Source organism: Crinia signifera, unplaced genomic scaffold (genome assembly GCF_055691185.1).
Source record: "Crinia signifera unplaced genomic scaffold, ASM5569118v1 HAP2_SCAFFOLD_94, whole genome shotgun sequence".
In the NCBI taxonomy this organism is placed as follows: Eukaryota; Metazoa; Chordata; class Amphibia; order Anura; family Myobatrachidae; genus Crinia; species Crinia signifera.
The window spans coordinates 249206-267390 of NW_028142850.1; the positions used below are offsets into that span (position 1 = coordinate 249206).

Consider the following 18185-nt stretch of genomic DNA (forward strand, 5'->3'; position numbering starts at 1 on the left):
GACCATTGTCATATCACTAAATACCTGCGGCATCCATATATGTTTATGACTTTATTTGCATGTACTGTTACACAGAGTAATTAGAAGATTAAAACTGAAATAGGCAGAAGATTTTGGTGTGGCTGAGAGACTTTTTATACGGTAGCGAGTGCCAATAGATGATGGAAGACACGCCTGGTTGGCGGTGTTAGATACGCCCAATAGGTGGAGCTATGCACACTCCTTTGACGGTGCACCCCCTAATAAAATGTGCTGCACACGCCTATGAAGGCTAGTTATGTATAATGGACGCTACAGGCTACATACATATGGTAAGACATTACCACCACACAGTCCGTGCGGTATCTAGACATTTTGGTGCCCTGTGTCAGGAAGAAATTTGCTGCTCCTATAGCAAATAAAGGCACAGTGTACACGAAGGCACACGTAAAAAATTAGGGGCATGGATTTATAGGGAAGGGGCGTGGCCACATAATACCAATAGCACTGTAATGTTCATTACACACTTTGCTGCACATTATAATGCCCATTACACATTATGCCGCACACCGTAATGCCCATAACACATTAAGCCGCACACCATAATGGCCATTACACATCACACCATAATGCCCCTTACATTCTACACAGCAAACCGTAATGCCCATTAAACACACTACATGGCACACTGTAATGCCCATTACACAATATGCTGCATACTGTGATGCCCATTACATATTATTCTTACATGTAATGCCCCCAGTACTGTTTATAAACTTAATGCCACCAGTAGTGCACCTTAAACAATGCCCCCAAAAGTCCCACTTAAATTTTGTTCCCAGTCCAGTCAGGCCGGCATCCTCTGCCTTCACTGCTGCTGTGGTGAGAGGAGGAGAGCAGAGCAGCAGTGAGAGATGTGCTCGGTAGGGTGGGGGAGAGGCAATCTACAAGCTCCACACTGCTGCCAGCGGAGGGGCATCCGTCGCTAGAGGGACAGGGTTGGAGCAGGTAAGAGGCAGCTTCTGCTTCCAGCTGGGAGTGTCCCAGAGCTGCTGCCAGCCAGAGTGGGATGGGGAGGAGAGGCAGCTTCAATCTCGGGGGGGAACTGCAGCCATGCGCACAGGGCAGCAACGGACTGCGGCCCACAGATCGCAACCCCGGTCACCGCAGTCCCTGTATCGGCGGGTGGCGTGCTCACCTAGGACACAAAAAGAATGGGCCCACAATGTCAGGGGTGGGCCCAGCCACCACCGTCACTATTGGGGGCAGGACCGGCACCTATGTAGATGTTGGGCTTCCTTCCCCCAAGCTCTCCCTCGCATCGATTGACACCTAACGTGGCGGAGGGGACGTCCAGACCCGGGCCCGCTGTTTTAGGCAAAAGGATTTGCCTAGCGGGAACACTACTTCTATATAACCACATGCACAGGTAAAATGCTCTAAGTAGCATTGCACCCATGTCAGTATCCCAGGGCCTGCTACTTGAGGACCGTGGTTGGGAATGCCTGCTCTAGATTGTAAGCTCCTTAGAGCAGGGCCCTCCTCCCTCCTGTTCTCACTGCACTCTTCTTGTATTTCAACTACAGCTCTCTTACTCATCTACAATCTATACCTGCATCTATTCTCATTCACTTCCTTATATCTCAGCTGTATTGTGTACTAAGAATTGTGCTTTAATTGTGTTATGACTAGTTCTGTGTACCCTGTACTGTTCTTTTGTGTTCTATATGTACAGTACTGGCTGGTGCAATCACCATGTGGCGCCGCTGATTGACTGCCTGGGTGCTGCACAGCTCAGTAATGATATGTTCCCCATGTCTGTGACCCTCATTAGAGTACATCTAGTATATATATATCAGTACTGTTACTGGCTACCTAGCTGGCTGTGCAATCACCATGTGGCGCCGCTGATTGGCTGACTGGGTGCTGCACAGCTCAGTAATTATATGGTCCCCATGTCTGTGCTCCTCATTAGAGTACATCTAGTTTATATATATCAGTACTGTTACTGGCTGTGCAATCACCATGTGGCGCCGCTGAATGGCTGCCTGGGTACTGCACAGCTCGGTAAATATGTTCCCCATGTCCGTGTCCCTTATTAGAATGCGTCTTGTGCATATCTGTATGTGTGATGTACATTTGTACTGCCATTGTTGCCTGTTCCTTGTACTGATAACCCTTTGTATTGCAGTATGTGCATTGTTATTTTTATTGTCTGTAAAGCGCCTTGAGTCCTGTTGGAGAAAGTGCGCTATATAAATAAAACTTACTTACTTACTTACTCAATGTACATATGCGGGGAAATGTAATAGGGTCCAAGTTTGCAGAGGTTTGGGATTTTGTCTGAGATTGACCATATTTTTAAAGCAGCAGCCATTTACAAGGCAAAATAAACCTGTTTTTTTCCTTGATGGCTGCTTTAAAATTGAGGGCAATCTCTGCGATATCCTGGACCTCCGCAAAGTCTGACCCAGGAGGATTCATCTCTCAATCATTGAGGTGAAACCCACAGGACATGTCCATGCTGAAGTCTTTAAAAGAGTAGAACATGGTAGGACTGTCTAAAGAGTAATACCCTTTGACAAATTTACAACCCCCATATTGGCTTGTCATTTAAAATTTATTGCAGTAATGTTTTGTTTCTATGTTACAGACACAAGAAAACAATAATGCATCCTCAGGTGAGATTCAGCACTCTCCAGGGCTTTATATGTCCACCTGTGCCACCCCATCCTCCACCAGTGGCCCATTTATAGTAGTCCATACTGGGATTAGGGCAGTGCCAGATTAAGCCTTCGGGGGGCCCGGGGCACTTTAGACAGGGGGGCCACCTTGCACTTGTCATTACTGGCCGCAAACTGCATAGGAGAATATTACACTGTCAAAACACAGAGTAAAGGCAGTATAAACTTGGTCAATGGGTAACTGCAGGGGATATATACAGTAGATTATATATATATATATATATATATATATATATATATATATATATATATATATATATATATTATATATATATATAGCAGTTTTTTGTCCAGAAGGGCAAAATGAGTCGGCACTCCACGTTTTTTCCCCAAAATTCAATTGTATTAAAAAGAGAAATACATTACAACGTGCTCCAGCAGTGTCATCAACGTTTCATGGCCCCTACGGCCATTTCGTCAGGATGTGGGCTGCGGGGTAAGGTGTACCAGTGCCAGGACAGTATTTCTCTTTTTAATACAATTGAATTTTGGAAAAAAAACGTGGAGTGCCGACTCATTTTGCCCTTCTGGACAAAAAACTGCTGTGTATCTACTTAGGTACGGCACCCCGGACGCTGCTTTATCATCCAGAGTGCCAAAGATTTCGCATATATATATATATATATATATATATATATATATATATATATATATATATATATATATATATATATATATATATATAGTTAGAGAGATAGAGAGAGAGAGAGATGTGTGGTAAGTGGCACTCCTTTGGACTTCACAAAAATGACTATGCAGACGCAATCAGCTCCAACATTTCAGATTTTACTCAGTTTTCAAGGATAGAACCATTTCTTTGAGTGCAGCACCCGGGCAGTTGTCATGTGTATCTTGGAGTGCCGGTAATCACGTATCTATTTATATATCTATATCTATATATATCTATATACAAACACACACATACATACTTGCATGCATACATACATACATACATACCACATGAAAAGCCTGTGTTTGACCCAGTGTTGCCTCTGATTAAAAACCCTCCCATGACTAGGCTGCTGCTGCTGTTCTCCATGGGCCTGAGACGCATGTAATGAGCTCTACCAATCAGAGCTCAGCACAAACGTCTAAGCCTCTGCCCTCTGTTCCAAAGTGTCATGGGACTTAGTCAACTCCCAGTAATGCACTGCACACTTGTGCAATCAGTATGCCTTGGCTCCTGATGCTCAGCACCATTAATCATTGTCACATTGGCAGATAGGTGAAGCTGCAGCACTACCCCATTCCCATGCACAAAACCTTTAGCTAAAAAAAAAAAAAATGACCAGTTTTGATTTTGCAGTGTAAATGATTGCCACTTTAAAAAAACTGGAGATTTCTTACCAAATCTCTCACTTTCTGAATCTCTCATTCTATTAAATCTCACCCTACATCCCTGGCCCCTCTATATCCTACAAAACATCCCTGACCTCTTTTTACCCTAAACAATATCCCTGACCACTCTTTTTAGCCTACACTACATCCCTGGCCACTTTATATCCTACACTACATCCCTGGCCCCTCTATATCCTACACTACATCCCTGGCCTCTCTATACCCTACACTACATCCCTGACCCCTCTATATCCTATACTACATCCCTGACCCTTTGTATAGCCTGCAAACTACATCCTTGGCCCCTCTATAACCTACACTACATCCCTGGTCCCTCTACAGCCTACACTGCATCCCTGACCTCTTTATACCCTACACCAGTGGTCTCCAACCTTTTTCGGGACGGGAGCTACTCGCGACAAAATAAACCGCCCGAAGAGCTACTAAATGTAAAAAAAAAATTAAAATCTGCATAATACCCCAAAAAATGCCCTTTACACATAATGCCACACACCGTAATGCCCCTGACACCTTATGCCACACACTGCAATGTCCAATATGTCACAAACATACCTCCCAACACGAGGCAGAGGAGACATCCCAAAATTAGAGGGTTCACCTACTACCGTGGAACTCCTGCGAGGCTACATCCCCCATTTTTTCCAATATGAGGGCATGGTCAGCTCTCTAAGAGCTGTAGCCACATGTGGTGCGGCCATGGAAAATGGAGATGTGATACACATATGTCCCCAATAGTACAGTGCCAGATACACATGACCCCAATAGTGCAGTCTGTGATGCCCATTATACCTATGCCGCATACTGTGATGCCCATTATACATATGCCCCGCACCGTGATGCTCCATTATACATATGCCACACACATGATGCCCATTATACAGTACATATGCCCCACAACTTGACGCTCCATTATGCAAACGTCCCGCAGCGTGACGCTGAATTAAACATATGCCACACACATGATGTCCATTATACATATGCCGCACACCGTGATGCCCATTATACATATGCCCCACATCGTGATGCTCCATTATACATATGCCCCACATTAAGCTCCATAATACATATGCCCCACACACCGTGAGGCTCCATTATACATATGCCACACACAGAGATGCACCATTATACATATGCCACACAATGTGATGCTCCATTATACAAATGCCCCACTGCGTGATGCCCATTATACATATGCCCCACCGTGATGCTCCATTATACATATGCCCCACTGTGATGCTCCATTATACATATGCCCCACTGTGATGCTCCATAATACATATGCCCCACTGTGATGCTCCATTATACATATGCCCCACTGTGATGCTCCATTATACATATGCCACACTGTGATGCTCCATTATACATATGCCACACTGTGATGCTCCATTATACATATGCCCCACACACTGTGATGCTCCATTATACATATGCCCCACTGTGATGCTCCATTATACATATGCCCCACACACTGTGATGCTCCATAATACATATGCCCCACTGTGATACTCCATTATACATATGCCCCACCGTGATGCTCCATTATACATATGCCCCACTGTGATGCTCCATAATACATATGCCCCACTGTGATGCTCCATTATACCTATGCCCCACTGTGATGCACCATAATACATATGCCCCACTGTGATGCTCCATTATAACTATGCCCCACTGTGATGCTCCATTATACATATGCCCCACTGTGATGCTCCATTATACATATGCCCCACACACTGTGATGCTCCATTATACATATGCCCCACACACTGTGATGCCCATTATACATATGCCCCACTGTGATGCTCCATAATACATATGCCCCACTGTGATGCTCCATAATACATATGCCCCACTGTGATGCTCCATTATACATATGCCCCACCGTGATGCTCCATTATACATATGCCCCACTGTGATGCTCCATTATACATATGCCCCACTGTGATGCTCCATAATACATATGCCCCACTGTGATGCTCCATTATACCTATGCCCCACTGTGATGCACCATAATACATATGCCCCACTGTGATGCTCCATTATACCTATGCCCCACTGTGATGCTCCATTATACATATGCCCCACTGTGATGCTCCATTATACATATGCCCCACTGTGATGCTCCATTATACATATGCCCCACACACTGTGATGCCCATTATACATATGCCCCACTGTGATGCTCCATAATACATATGCCCCACTGTGATGCTCCATAATACATATGCCACACACCGTGATACTCCATTATACATATGCCCCACTGTGATGCTCCATTATACATATGCCCCACTGTGATGCTCCATAATACATATGCCCCACACACTGTGCGCACACAGTTTTCATTTTTTTTTTACCTAATGTAGTCTGAGCAGAGGCTGTGGCGCAGGACCTGAGCAGAGGCTGTGGCGTCGATGAGAAAGTGCGCTGGGGACGTCAGGAGGACGCGGCATGAAGTCACTTTCAGACCTCCTGCCGCCAAGTGAGGATGGAAACGCTACGCGGCAGGAGGTCACTTCCGCCACGTCAGGACCACAAAAGCAGCATTAAAACACTTTCTGACCTCCTGCCGTCAAGCAAGGTACCGCTACGCGGCAGGAGGTCACTGAAACAGCCCCGAGCTACTGGAAAAGTCCCGGCGAGCTACCCGTCGCTCGCGAGCGACGGGTTGGCGAACCCTGCCCTACACAATATCCCTGACCCCTATGTTTAGCCTACACTACATCCATCGCCCCTCTATATCCTACACTACATCCCTGGTCTCTCTATACCCTACACTACATCCCTGATCCCTCTATATCCTACACAATATCCCTGACCCCTCTGTTTAGCCTACAATACATCCCAATTAGGGTTGCCACCTCAGTCATTGGGGATTCCTGTAGATACTCTCCCCCCTGTTAATAATGTGCGCCCGCTCCTGGGAAAGTGGGCGTGGCCTAAAAGGACATACATCTGAGACATATATATATATATCCCTGGCCCCTCTATAGCCTATACTACTTACCTGACCCCTCTGTTTATCCTACACTACATCCCAGGCCCCAATATACCCTACACTACATCCCTGATAAAAATAAAACAAAAGGTAAAGTGGTCAAAGTACACTGAGACACAGAAATGTTTGGGGAGTGAGCCATGGTGTAGGAAAAAAATGCTGCAAATGCTGGCAAATGTAGTTCTTCACAACTAAACACTCATATTATCTTTATACTAATGAAACATGTAGAGGGAGACACAATGGGGGAAATTTACTAAGACAAATATGTCTGAAATTTCCGGGATTTACTATGGCCGATATACGCTGTTCATATTCTTTTCACAGGCGTATTCATTTTAAAATGCATACTACATCAAAATAATAGGACTCATTGAGCCGGACCTGGTTCCAAAAATACGGGGGACAAAAAGCATAGGGGTCCCCCGTATTTCTGAAACCAGCCCTGGACTCTTGGACCGGTCCTGGATCCAAAAATCTGGGGGACAAAAAATCTGGGGGTCCCCCGTATTTTGAAACCAGCACCGGGCTCCAACAGCCCGCGGTGTAATGCCACAGCGGGGGGACACTTTTTATATAAGGTCCGCCGGCCGAATCATGAGCACCGTGGCTGGTCAGCCTTGGACGGGGTACCAGGAGCAGTGGCAAACGCAGGATTTTCAGAAGGGGGTTTCCAGAGGGGCGGAGCAAAGCACAGAGATGGACACTTAGGTGACCCAGTATATGCCGGGTCAGTTAAAGTATTATAGATAGACATATATATATATATATATATATATATATAGCGTGGATAGATCAGGCGGCACTCAAGGATTTTCAATGCAAAAACGTGTTTATTCCTCCGACATGTTTGGGGTATTGCCCGTCCTCAGGGATCCCTGAGGACGGGCAATAGCCTGATCTATCCACGCTGTATAGGGACACCACGATCCCATGAGGAAGGCACCAGGTGTTACACCATTTATGACTGCGGAGTGCCGGGCAACACTGGAAGTATATATATATATATATATATATATATATATATATATACACATACAGGGGCATCAACAGCAGTGTAGGGGGTAGGGGGTATTATATCAACTGCTCAGCATGTAGGGCCTGGATCAGTAATTTCCACTAATTACCCCTTTACTGCACAGATGGTGGGAGATGGGGTGGGAGAAGGGGGCACTGGGCTGAATGAAGGGGCCCTGACACATAACTTCCAGGGTGGTAGAGGATGTTTAATATGCAGAGGAGGGGCGTATAGTGGAGTGGGCTTATTATTCATACTTTTCTGGTGGGAGGACAGCTTGCTTGACTGTAGATATCTCCAGTTCCCAGAAATAAATTTATTAGATTTTAATGGATTTAAAAACTAGAGAATCCCACCTACCAAATGGTATTGGGGACTAGGGAATCAGAGTTCAGGAGACAGAGCAATCTGCCAACGAGAATATAAAACTACATACCAGGTGTGTGGAGCTGGAGCAGTAACCAGCTGCTGGAAGGCTGATATCTCTGGTTCTGGGAACAGTAGAGACAAGCTACTAGTGTCCTCCAATGAGGGAGAGTCCCAGCTTTCGGATTATACCCTCAGAGAAACTCTAAGTCAGAGAGAACCTGAAATATCTGACTGGGAAGAGCAATTAACAGGCTTGGATGGGGACCACTGCTTTGAAGTCAGATATCTCCGGTTCCCAAGGGCCGATTTTTAAAATTCTTGTACCCATGGAAAGAGGGGACCCTCAGCTTTCAGCCTAGGGCCCTTAGAATCCTGGGGGGGTTCTGGGTACCCAGAAACCCCCCCTGCGTGCACTACTGGGAGGTAGCACCAGTGACCTATACAGAACTGGGCACAGTATCTAGATGAGGCCGCACCAGTGACCTATACAGAACTCGGCACAGTATCTAGATGAGGCTGCATCAGTGACCTATACAGAACTGGGCACAGTATCTAGAGGAGGCCGTACCAATGACCTATACAGAACTGGGCAAATATCTAGAGGAGGCCGCACCAGTGACCTATACAGAACTGGGTACAGTATCTAGATGAGGCCGCACCAGTGACCTATACAGAACTGAGCACATTATCTAGATGAGGCTGCACCAGTGACCTATACAGAACTGAGCACAGTATCTAGATGAGGCCGCACCAGTGACCTATACAGAACCGGGCACAGTATCTAGATGAGGTGGCTCCAGTGACCAATACAGAATTGGGCACAATATCTAGATGAAGCCGCACAAGTGACCTACTGTATACAGAACTAGGCATAGTTATCTAAATGAGGCCGCACCAGTGACCAATACAGAACTGGGCACAGTACTTTTTTTTATTTTTAAATTTCAACTTTATTTTCATTTTTCTTTTCTTTACACATAAAAAACGTATGTTTAAAATAACAGGAATACCTTACATACAATACCCTTCAGTTTCCCCATACCAGAACCATCCATTTTATACTGTTGTTTTACAACTGATCTTTACATCAGGGGGGCGAACTCCACCTCTCCCGCATCTTTATAGTTTATTTAATTTTGTTTATTATTTATTCGTACCTTATTTGGTCCTTACTTATGTCAACCTTACTATATACTTTCCATAATTAGTGTTTTGTTTCTTCAGTGTTCACCCCTTCACTCTCTCTATTTGGGATTTAACTATTTCTACATACCTACTCCCTGTGTACTATCACCTCCTTTCATCTACTTCATATATGTGATCTTCTCAAATCTTATTTATTCTATTCTTGAAATAGTTTCTATGTGCTTCAACTTTTATTTAATCTTATTCTAATATATGTGAGATTTAAGTGCCTATTTCTTTAAATTTCATTATTCACTCTATTGCGTCCTATTTATTCTATTCTTGGACCTTTTTATATATAATTTCTATGTGCTCTATCCTTTTATTTTATCTTCTTCTAGTGTGTGTGAGGTTCACGTGTCTATTTCTTTAAATTTCATTTTTCCCTCTATTTCCTTCCCCCCTCTTCGGGAGCCGTGGGGTTCGCCCCTCGATTTACACTTATTCCACCTGTATCCTCCCATAGGGAAATTTTACTTTGACTAGTTCCAGTCAATTTTATTTCATTCCAAGGTTTTTGGCATGCATTCCGGTATTCTTTACATTACATCTTACCATAACATTTATAACTAACTTCTATCCCTCCTCCCCCCTCCCTCCCCTCTTAGGTTAATTTTTACTTTTCTTGCCTTCACCTTCCTGCCTCATATTATAGTCCTGGTTGCTTTGGTCTTCCTTAACTATTGAGACTCCCCCTTCTACATCTTCCAGTTGTTCCAAACCTTATAAAAAGTGGTTATCTTCCCCCTTGCCATGTACGTGAATTTTTCATGTGCCATAGTAGTATTTATAAGGGCTTTCCAAGTATCTACATCAGGGCCCTCTTTGGCCATCCACTTTCGGGCTATACAGGTCTTGGCCAGAGTAAATGCTATAATAACAAACAGTCTTAGATGTTTTTCCATCGCTCCCTTCTTTATATTAGACAGTACGCAAGCGGAAGGTGTACAACTTTCCCTAGGGACTCCTCTATCGACCAGTGCTTTAATCACATTTTCCCAAAATTCAGTTACCTCTGGGCAGGACCAAAGCAAATGCCAAAATGTGCCTATGTTGTTTGTACATTTGGGACAATTAGCACTATCTCTCCCACCAATTCTATATAATAATTCTGATGTCATATACGTTCTGTGAACTATAAACAGCTGAATCTGTTGCTGACTCACTTGGTTGGTTGCCAACCGTACATTTGCAAGAGTCTCCTGCCATTCCTGTTCGGAAATAGGACCTAGGTCTATCTCCCATTTAGACTTTAATTCCACCAGATCATACCTATGGATTTCTTGACCAAGAGCCCGATACATATAGGATACCTCGTGTCTCCCCGGGCATCTCTTCAGCAGTTTTTTAGTCGCCGCATGTTCTAATTTCGGGCTAGCCCTTCCAAATTGAGTATTGCAGGCATGGCGCAGCTGCATATAGCTAAACAGGTATTTAATGGGGAGGGAAAATTCGAGCTTAAGGGACTGGAATGACCTTAACTCATCGTTCTCATATAATTGTCCCAAGACTTTGACTCCTTTTGGTCCCCATATCTTTCCTACTTGTAATTTCCCTAGTTCTGTTAAAGCTCTAGCTCCTTCCAGGGGCGTTTCAGGGTCTATTCCCTGGCTTCCCAGTAGTCCCTCCACCTGTTTCCACACTAGACTCATCTGTCTAATAATTGGTGGCCATTTCCGTCTCGTATTGCCACTCAGTAGCATCTCTAAAGGTGTATGCCCAGAGGTTAAAATCCTTACTATCTCTCTAAAACCATCCTATTCTGTCCCGCTTTGGATCAGTATTCTTAGGTGTGCCAATTGTGTGGCTAGGTAGTACAGCCAGAGGTTCGGCAGTGCCAGTCCTCCCTCCCCTTTTGGCCGAGTTAAGGTTTCTAGTTTTAATCTTGGTCTTTTATTAGACCAAATTAAGGATGATATTAATCCTTCTATTTGGCGAAAAATCCGTCTTGGGAGGTATACTGGGGAGTGCTGTAGCACATATAGGATCTTCGGCTGCACTATCATCTTAACCAAATTGATTTCCCCCGTTATCGTCAAAGGGAGACACCCCCAGGGTTCTATTTTAGATTTAATGTACTCAATTTGCGGGGTTATGTTTAATATTTCGAACCTTGAGGTGTCCCTAGTGACCCTTATCCCTAAATACTGGAACTCCTCAACCAATTTAAGTGGAGCCGGGGACGTAACCAATGGAAGACATGGGCCCTCCAGGGGTAATATGCATGATTTACTCCAATTGATGTTGAGGCCCGAGTATCCTCCGAATCTCTCCACTATCCCCACCACCCCCGGCACTGCCTCCAGATGATTATGTACAAACAGCAGAATATCATCTGCATATAAAGCTATTCGGTCTTCCTTTTTCCCAATATTAATTCCCTTTATTAATCTACTTTTTCTTATGAGGCATGCCAGGGGCTCGATGGGCACAGCGAAGAGACCCGGGGACATCGGGCATCCCTGCCTTGTGCCCCTTTTAATCTCGAATCTAGGGGATATATAATTGTTTACTGAGACTCTTGCAGCTGGACGGTAATATAATAGTTTGGTCCAATTAATGAACACTGGGCCAATCCCTATCCACTCCATGGTTTCCCATAGATAGGTCCATTCGATAGTATCGAAGGCTTTAGCCGCGTCGAGTGAAATGACGGCCGCATCCTGCCTCTCCTCCTGCTGAACTTGCAGATGGAGAAACAGTCTTCTCAGGTTGGAAGTTGTGGACCTTCCCGGTATAAATCCGGCTTGATCACTATGTATAACTTCTCTTAGAACCTGACTCAACCTATTTGAAAGCCAGAATTTTAACATCATTAGTTAACAGGGATATTGGCCTGTAGGATTCCACCTCTTGGGATCTTTATCTTTTTTTAAAATTACTGTTATTAAAGCTTCTGACATTGAGCCAGGAAGTTTTCTATGTAGATAAACTTCATTGAACAAAGTCAGGAACCTAGGGGAGAAGAATCTACTATACTTCTTATACAGTTCTTGGGGTATCCCATCCATTCCTGGCGCTTTTCCCCCTGGAATAGAGACTATTGCCGCATCAATCTCCTCCAAGGTTATGGGGGCGTCTAAAATTTCCCTAGAAGCTAGGGACAGAGTCGGATATTAGCTAGATAGCTTCGGATCTCCTCTGGGGTATGTGTCTGGCTGGATTGATATAGTTGGGAGTAGAATTGTCTAAATTCCTCGGCTATCTCAGGTGTCTGATAGACTGAGCTTCCTTCTTTTACTTTTATTTCCGTTACTGTATTTGCAAGTCTATCCTGTCTTACAATGCCCGCTAAGAAACTCCCAGGCCTATCCCCTTCAATATATCTTAAATGCCCTGCGTATAATTCACGCATTTTTTCCTTTTCCGCTAGGCATTGTCGCCAGGCCTCTTGGGCATCCCTCTATCTTATTTTATGTTCCTCGGTGCTACTAAGGAGATATACTGATTCCATGGTACAGCAGTTTTTTTCCAGCTCCCTTTCTTTAGCCCGAAATGATGCCTTTCGGCCTGCTATCTCCCTTATCAAGGTTCCCCTAACACTGGCTTTGAAGGCATCCCATATAACTTCGATGGGTGCTGAACCATTATTGGTCGCAAAAAACTCATACCACATAGCTTCAAATTTCTCCCCAGACTCCAGTTGTGTCAGCCAGAATGTATTTAATTTCCAGAATGTGAATCCCCTTTTATCACCTAGATCTACTTTGTACATTATTGGGGAGTGATCTGAAATACCCCTTGTTAAATAAGTGATTTCCTGGGTGTTCGGGATCAACTCTTCAGACACCACTACTAAGCCTATTCTTGAGAATGTATCGTAGGATCTCGAAAAGCAAGAGTATTGCTGTACATCCGGGTATTTTTCCCTCCATACGTCCCGTAACCCCATTTCCTTAACTGTTTCTGAGAACCCTGTTTTCCGTATTACGCCTCCCATACTCCTTGCCCTCTTTCTATCCCGGATTGGATCTATTACATTGTTAATATCCCCCAACATAACAATGGGAACATTTGGATATAGTGCCATGAAGTCCGCTGCTGCTCTCAATACGTCATAGCTGAATGGTGGTGGTATGTATACCGACATCAGCAGCAGAGTCCTAGGCCCAATCCGACATTTTATAAAAATGTATCTTCCCCATTGATCAACTGTGATCTTATCCATAGTGAATGGGACCCCCCTACGTATCAACACTGAGACCCCCCTGGAGGTGGAGGTGTGGGTCGAGTGGTAAGCCCACCCTATCCAAGGTTTTTTTTAATGATAACACCTTACCACCTTCCAGGTGGGTCTCCTGTAAGCATATTATATCTGCTGCCTGCTGGCGGATATTCCTCATGACAAGGGATCGTTTTATTTTGTTGTTCATTCCTCTCACGTTCCACGTGAGGAAGCTATAATTTACCGACATTCAACTTTTCGCTTGAACATATGACCAGGGGTAATTAATTTTATCTCAATAACCATTCCATCACAACATAAGGCTTCCTTACTCCCATTTTTCATCAACCTAACCCTTTCCCTCCCACCTCCTCCCCCCCCTCCCACCCCCCTCCCTGCATGCCCTCCCTCTCTTTTTCCCATGACATGCTTCATATCCAATCCCGCCCACATCAACCCATTCCCTTTCCTATTTACACTGTGTTGAATTGAGGCAATCAATATAATGGCTACAGGTTGGGGGCTCTCCCCCGCTCCCAGAACCATTATGCTCACAGGATCCCCAGTGAGGCAATTAATCTTTTTCTATCATGGAGGAGTCATTCTCCAATTTCTCCATCGGAATATGAAGCAGGAGACCGTAACCCAGTCGTATTCCTGTCACCCTTTATACTAAGAATATCATTTACTATCATAGCAAAAAAAAAAAAAAAAACCCTCTTAGTTTCAGCAATTAGTGAGGCCCATCTGGCCTATCTTACATCACCCTTTACTCCTTGTCCTGACACGTTAAATAACATTCATTATACATTTGCCTGGAGATTTAAATACCAACTTAACTACTACTTCTTTTGATGTTTTAGGAAAAGATTTAATTTCCCCAGTGGACCCCCCAGGGCCAATCTAATGGCTACATGTTGGGGGTTCTCCCCCACTCCCAAAACCATTATGCTCACAGGATCCCCAGTGAGGCAATTAGTCATTTTCTGTCAGAGAGGGGTCACTCTGGAGAATCTCTGTTACAATATCAAGCAGGAGACAATAGACCAATCACATTCCCGACACCCCCTTTAAACACTCTCATTTATGGGGGGAGGGGGGAAGGGGTGGGGGGGGGAGGGAGCGGGAAAAAAAAAAAGGGGGGGGGAGGAAAAAGGGGGGGGGGGAATAGAAAAGGGGAGACAGAGAACACGTTTTTACTTTTTTACATATTTTACACCTCACATACTTAATCATTTCCCTGCCCCGGGTTTCAGCCTATAATTGAGACCAATCTGGCCTCTACTCTACTCCTTATATGACAAGTTAGCTAGAATTCATTGCACGTTTGCCTGGGAATTTAGAGTCCAGCCAGGCTGCAGCTTCTTTTGGTGTTAGAAAAAATTTGGTATTTCCCTCATGGACCACCCGGAGCTTAGCCGGGAAGAGCACTGCATATTGAATCTCCAACTCTCTCATGCATTTCTTGATCTCATAGTATTGTGCTCTTTCCCGCTGAACCCCGATAGCATAGTCCGGGAACACTGAGATCTTTGTAGTGTCCCATAGTAATGGACCTTTGAGTCTAGTTAATCTGAGAATTGTGTCCCGGTCTGAGTAATGGAGTATTTTTGCAATATAAGTTCGGGCTGGTGCCTCCGGGGGAGGTGGTCTCATAGGGACACGATGGGCTCTCTCCACTGAAAAATATTTAGAAAAGGCCTCTTGCCCATATACTTTTATTAACCAGTTCTCCAGGAACAGTTCTGGATTTGCTCCTTCTATCTTTTCCGGCATCCCTACAAATCTCAAATTATTTCTCCTGAAACGTCCTTCCATATCCGTCATCTTTGTATTGAGTGATTTAAGTTGAGTGGCCATATCCTCAATTTGTGCTGCCAGAGGGGTCACTGTGTCCTCTAATACTGAAGTGTGGTTTTCCACTTCTTTGACTCGCTCTTTAACCCTCTGGACTGACTGTTTAATCACGTCGAGGTCCTCTTGCACCTTCTCAATTTTATTAGCCAGGCGCCCCTCGCTTGCCGCGAGGGCATCCAGCACTTTTTGTATAGAGGATTCGCTTTGTTCTGACTCTGGAGGGGTAATCGGAGGGGAAATCCCTTCTCTGGTAGTAGGTGTTGGGGTGACGGGCTGCCTTGAGAATTTTGCCAGCTTATTAGCTGCAGCTGTGTTCTGAGTTTTCCCCATTTACTATTTTGGGGAAAAAACTATTCTGCTATTTGCGTTTTTTGGGGAGAATCCTCCTATACTCGGAGGAAGGAGACAGAGGGAGAGGGCGGGTGTAGAGTGTCTTTTTATGGCCTTTTAGATATATAATAGTATAGGTCTCAGTCCGAGCTTTTATTTTCTGATTTGCAGAGATGTAGTTCAAACCTCTATTTTTAGAGTTTTTTAAGTGCTTTATAAAGGAAAAAGAAAAAAAAAATGATGCAAGGTTACTCACATACAACACTGGCCCCTATGTTTGACCGGGGAACACCACTCAGCTCCAATCTTTCCTGCTAGTACCAGGCCAAATCCTGTTCCTCTGGACGTCTCTCACCCGTCCCTCTTCTCCCCTTCTGCTTTGGAAGGTATTAGCACCGCTCTGGCTGCTGTGAGTGTTGTCCGGCTCAGTCCTCTACCAGCCAAACCCGCACCTCCTGCTTCACTCCCTTGCTCCCAGGCGCAGTTTCAGATTCTTTCCGGGGTCACCACTGCACTGGGTTCCCCTGCTCTGTCAGCAGCCGCCTCGCTCACTCGGCGGTACTGCTGTACGTCTCCGGCTTCCAGCCCCTCACACTCGTCAGCCTCTGACGTCCCCTCCGCTCCCGGCGTCCTCCGTCCTCTCACTTGTTTCAAGCCGCCGGCGCCCTGGGCACTTCTCCTCCTCTCTCAGCACCGCGCCACAGGTGATACGGCAATGCTGCTATCTGACTCCGGCTTCCAGCCCCGTGCACTCGTCAGCCGCTTGCGTCACCTCCGCTCACGGCGTCCACCTTCCTCTCACGTGGTACAAGCCGCCGGCGCCCTGGGCACCTATTCTCTCCTCTCCACGCCGCACTGCACAATGTCACAGGTAATAGGAGCAGATAGTGAAGGGGACAGAACTCCTCTCTTTGCCGGGATTGATCCTTCCTCACTGGGGAGCTCTGCACAGGATCATTGCCATTATTATGGAGCGGGAGAGAGCAACGACCTATGTCTCAATCCCTACCCTCCGTAGCCACGCCTCCAATCGGGCACAGTACTTTAGACAAGGCCGTACCAGTGATCTATACAGAACTGGATACATAACTAGAGGAGGCCACACCAGTGATCTATACATGGGTGCCGGATGGGGTCCCTATAGTCGGGATCCCGACAGTCATTTACTCGCAGTCGGGATCCGACTGTTAAAACAAAGACAGACGGGTTCCCGACGGCCACCGGCTATTCTCCCTCGTGGGGGTCCACGACCCCCATAGAGTGAGAATAGAATAGGCGGCGGCGAGCATAGCGAGCCACCGTGCCCGCAGCGTGCTCGCCATGCTGTCTGAGTCTGGCCAGTCGGGATCCCGATGTCGGGCTAATGACTGTCGGGATCCCGACTGTCGGAACCCTATACCACACCCCTATACAGAACTGGACACAGTATCTAGATGAGGCCGCACCAGTGACCTACAGTATACAGAACTTGACACAGTATCTAGATGAGGTTGTGCCAATGACCTACAGTATACAGAACTGTACACAGTATCTAGATGAGGACGTTTCAATGACCTATACAATGGCTTTATTCTTTCTTTCTTTCTTCCTCTGATTCCTCTCCTAAGGCACCAAGCATCTGCCTTCCTTATTGCTTTTTGTATATTGCTTACCTGTAAACCTGAAATATTGATCTATTAATTCAGTGAGCCAGGCAGCATGATTTTTTTACATGATCTACCCCAAGTAGATCCATGGTCTTTGGGATCTTATTGCTGGGTTTGTGATATTCTATAAATACTTGTGGCTCCATCAACCATTCTACTACTGGTGTAAGGTACACTGTTTGATAGTTACAGTATTTGCTTCTTCCCTGCTTCCACTTTTGTGCAGTGGTATTACATTCCCTCTATTCCAGTCCTCTGGAATTGTACCTGTAGATGGAAACTGGTTGACTATATAGTTTAATGTAGCTACCAGCACACCTTTAATCTCTTTTAGGATCATTTGATTTATCCACTTTCCATTTTGAGAGTTCTGGTAGGACCTTCTCCTCTGTAAATGTTCTTGTAGTTACCCAATTTCACTCCTTCTGTAGTGAATATGCAAAAATAATAACTTTGATCATCTGCTATTGCTTTGTCTCCATCTGATCTGCTATCGATTCCCTCTGTGTATTATTCCTCCTGTTGTGATAATTAT

At 45.1% G+C, this 18185-nt stretch overlaps 1 long non-coding RNA gene across 7 annotated transcripts in view; it reads left to right on the forward strand.

The window, feature by feature from the left end:
- The window catches only part of LOC146056830 (uncharacterized), an 89881-nt gene that overhangs the window by 70253 nt on the left and 1443 nt on the right, over nt 1-18185 (forward strand). For 6 of the 7 annotated variants that reach the window (XR_014469433.1, XR_014469434.1, XR_014469439.1 and 3 more), the window contains one exon: nt 2633-2660. The exons of the other annotated variant lie outside the window; for it this stretch is intronic. This is a non-coding gene — a long non-coding RNA (uncharacterized LOC146056830). The remainder of the gene's footprint in view (nt 1-2632; nt 2661-18185) is intronic. 7 annotated transcript variants of the gene reach the window in all.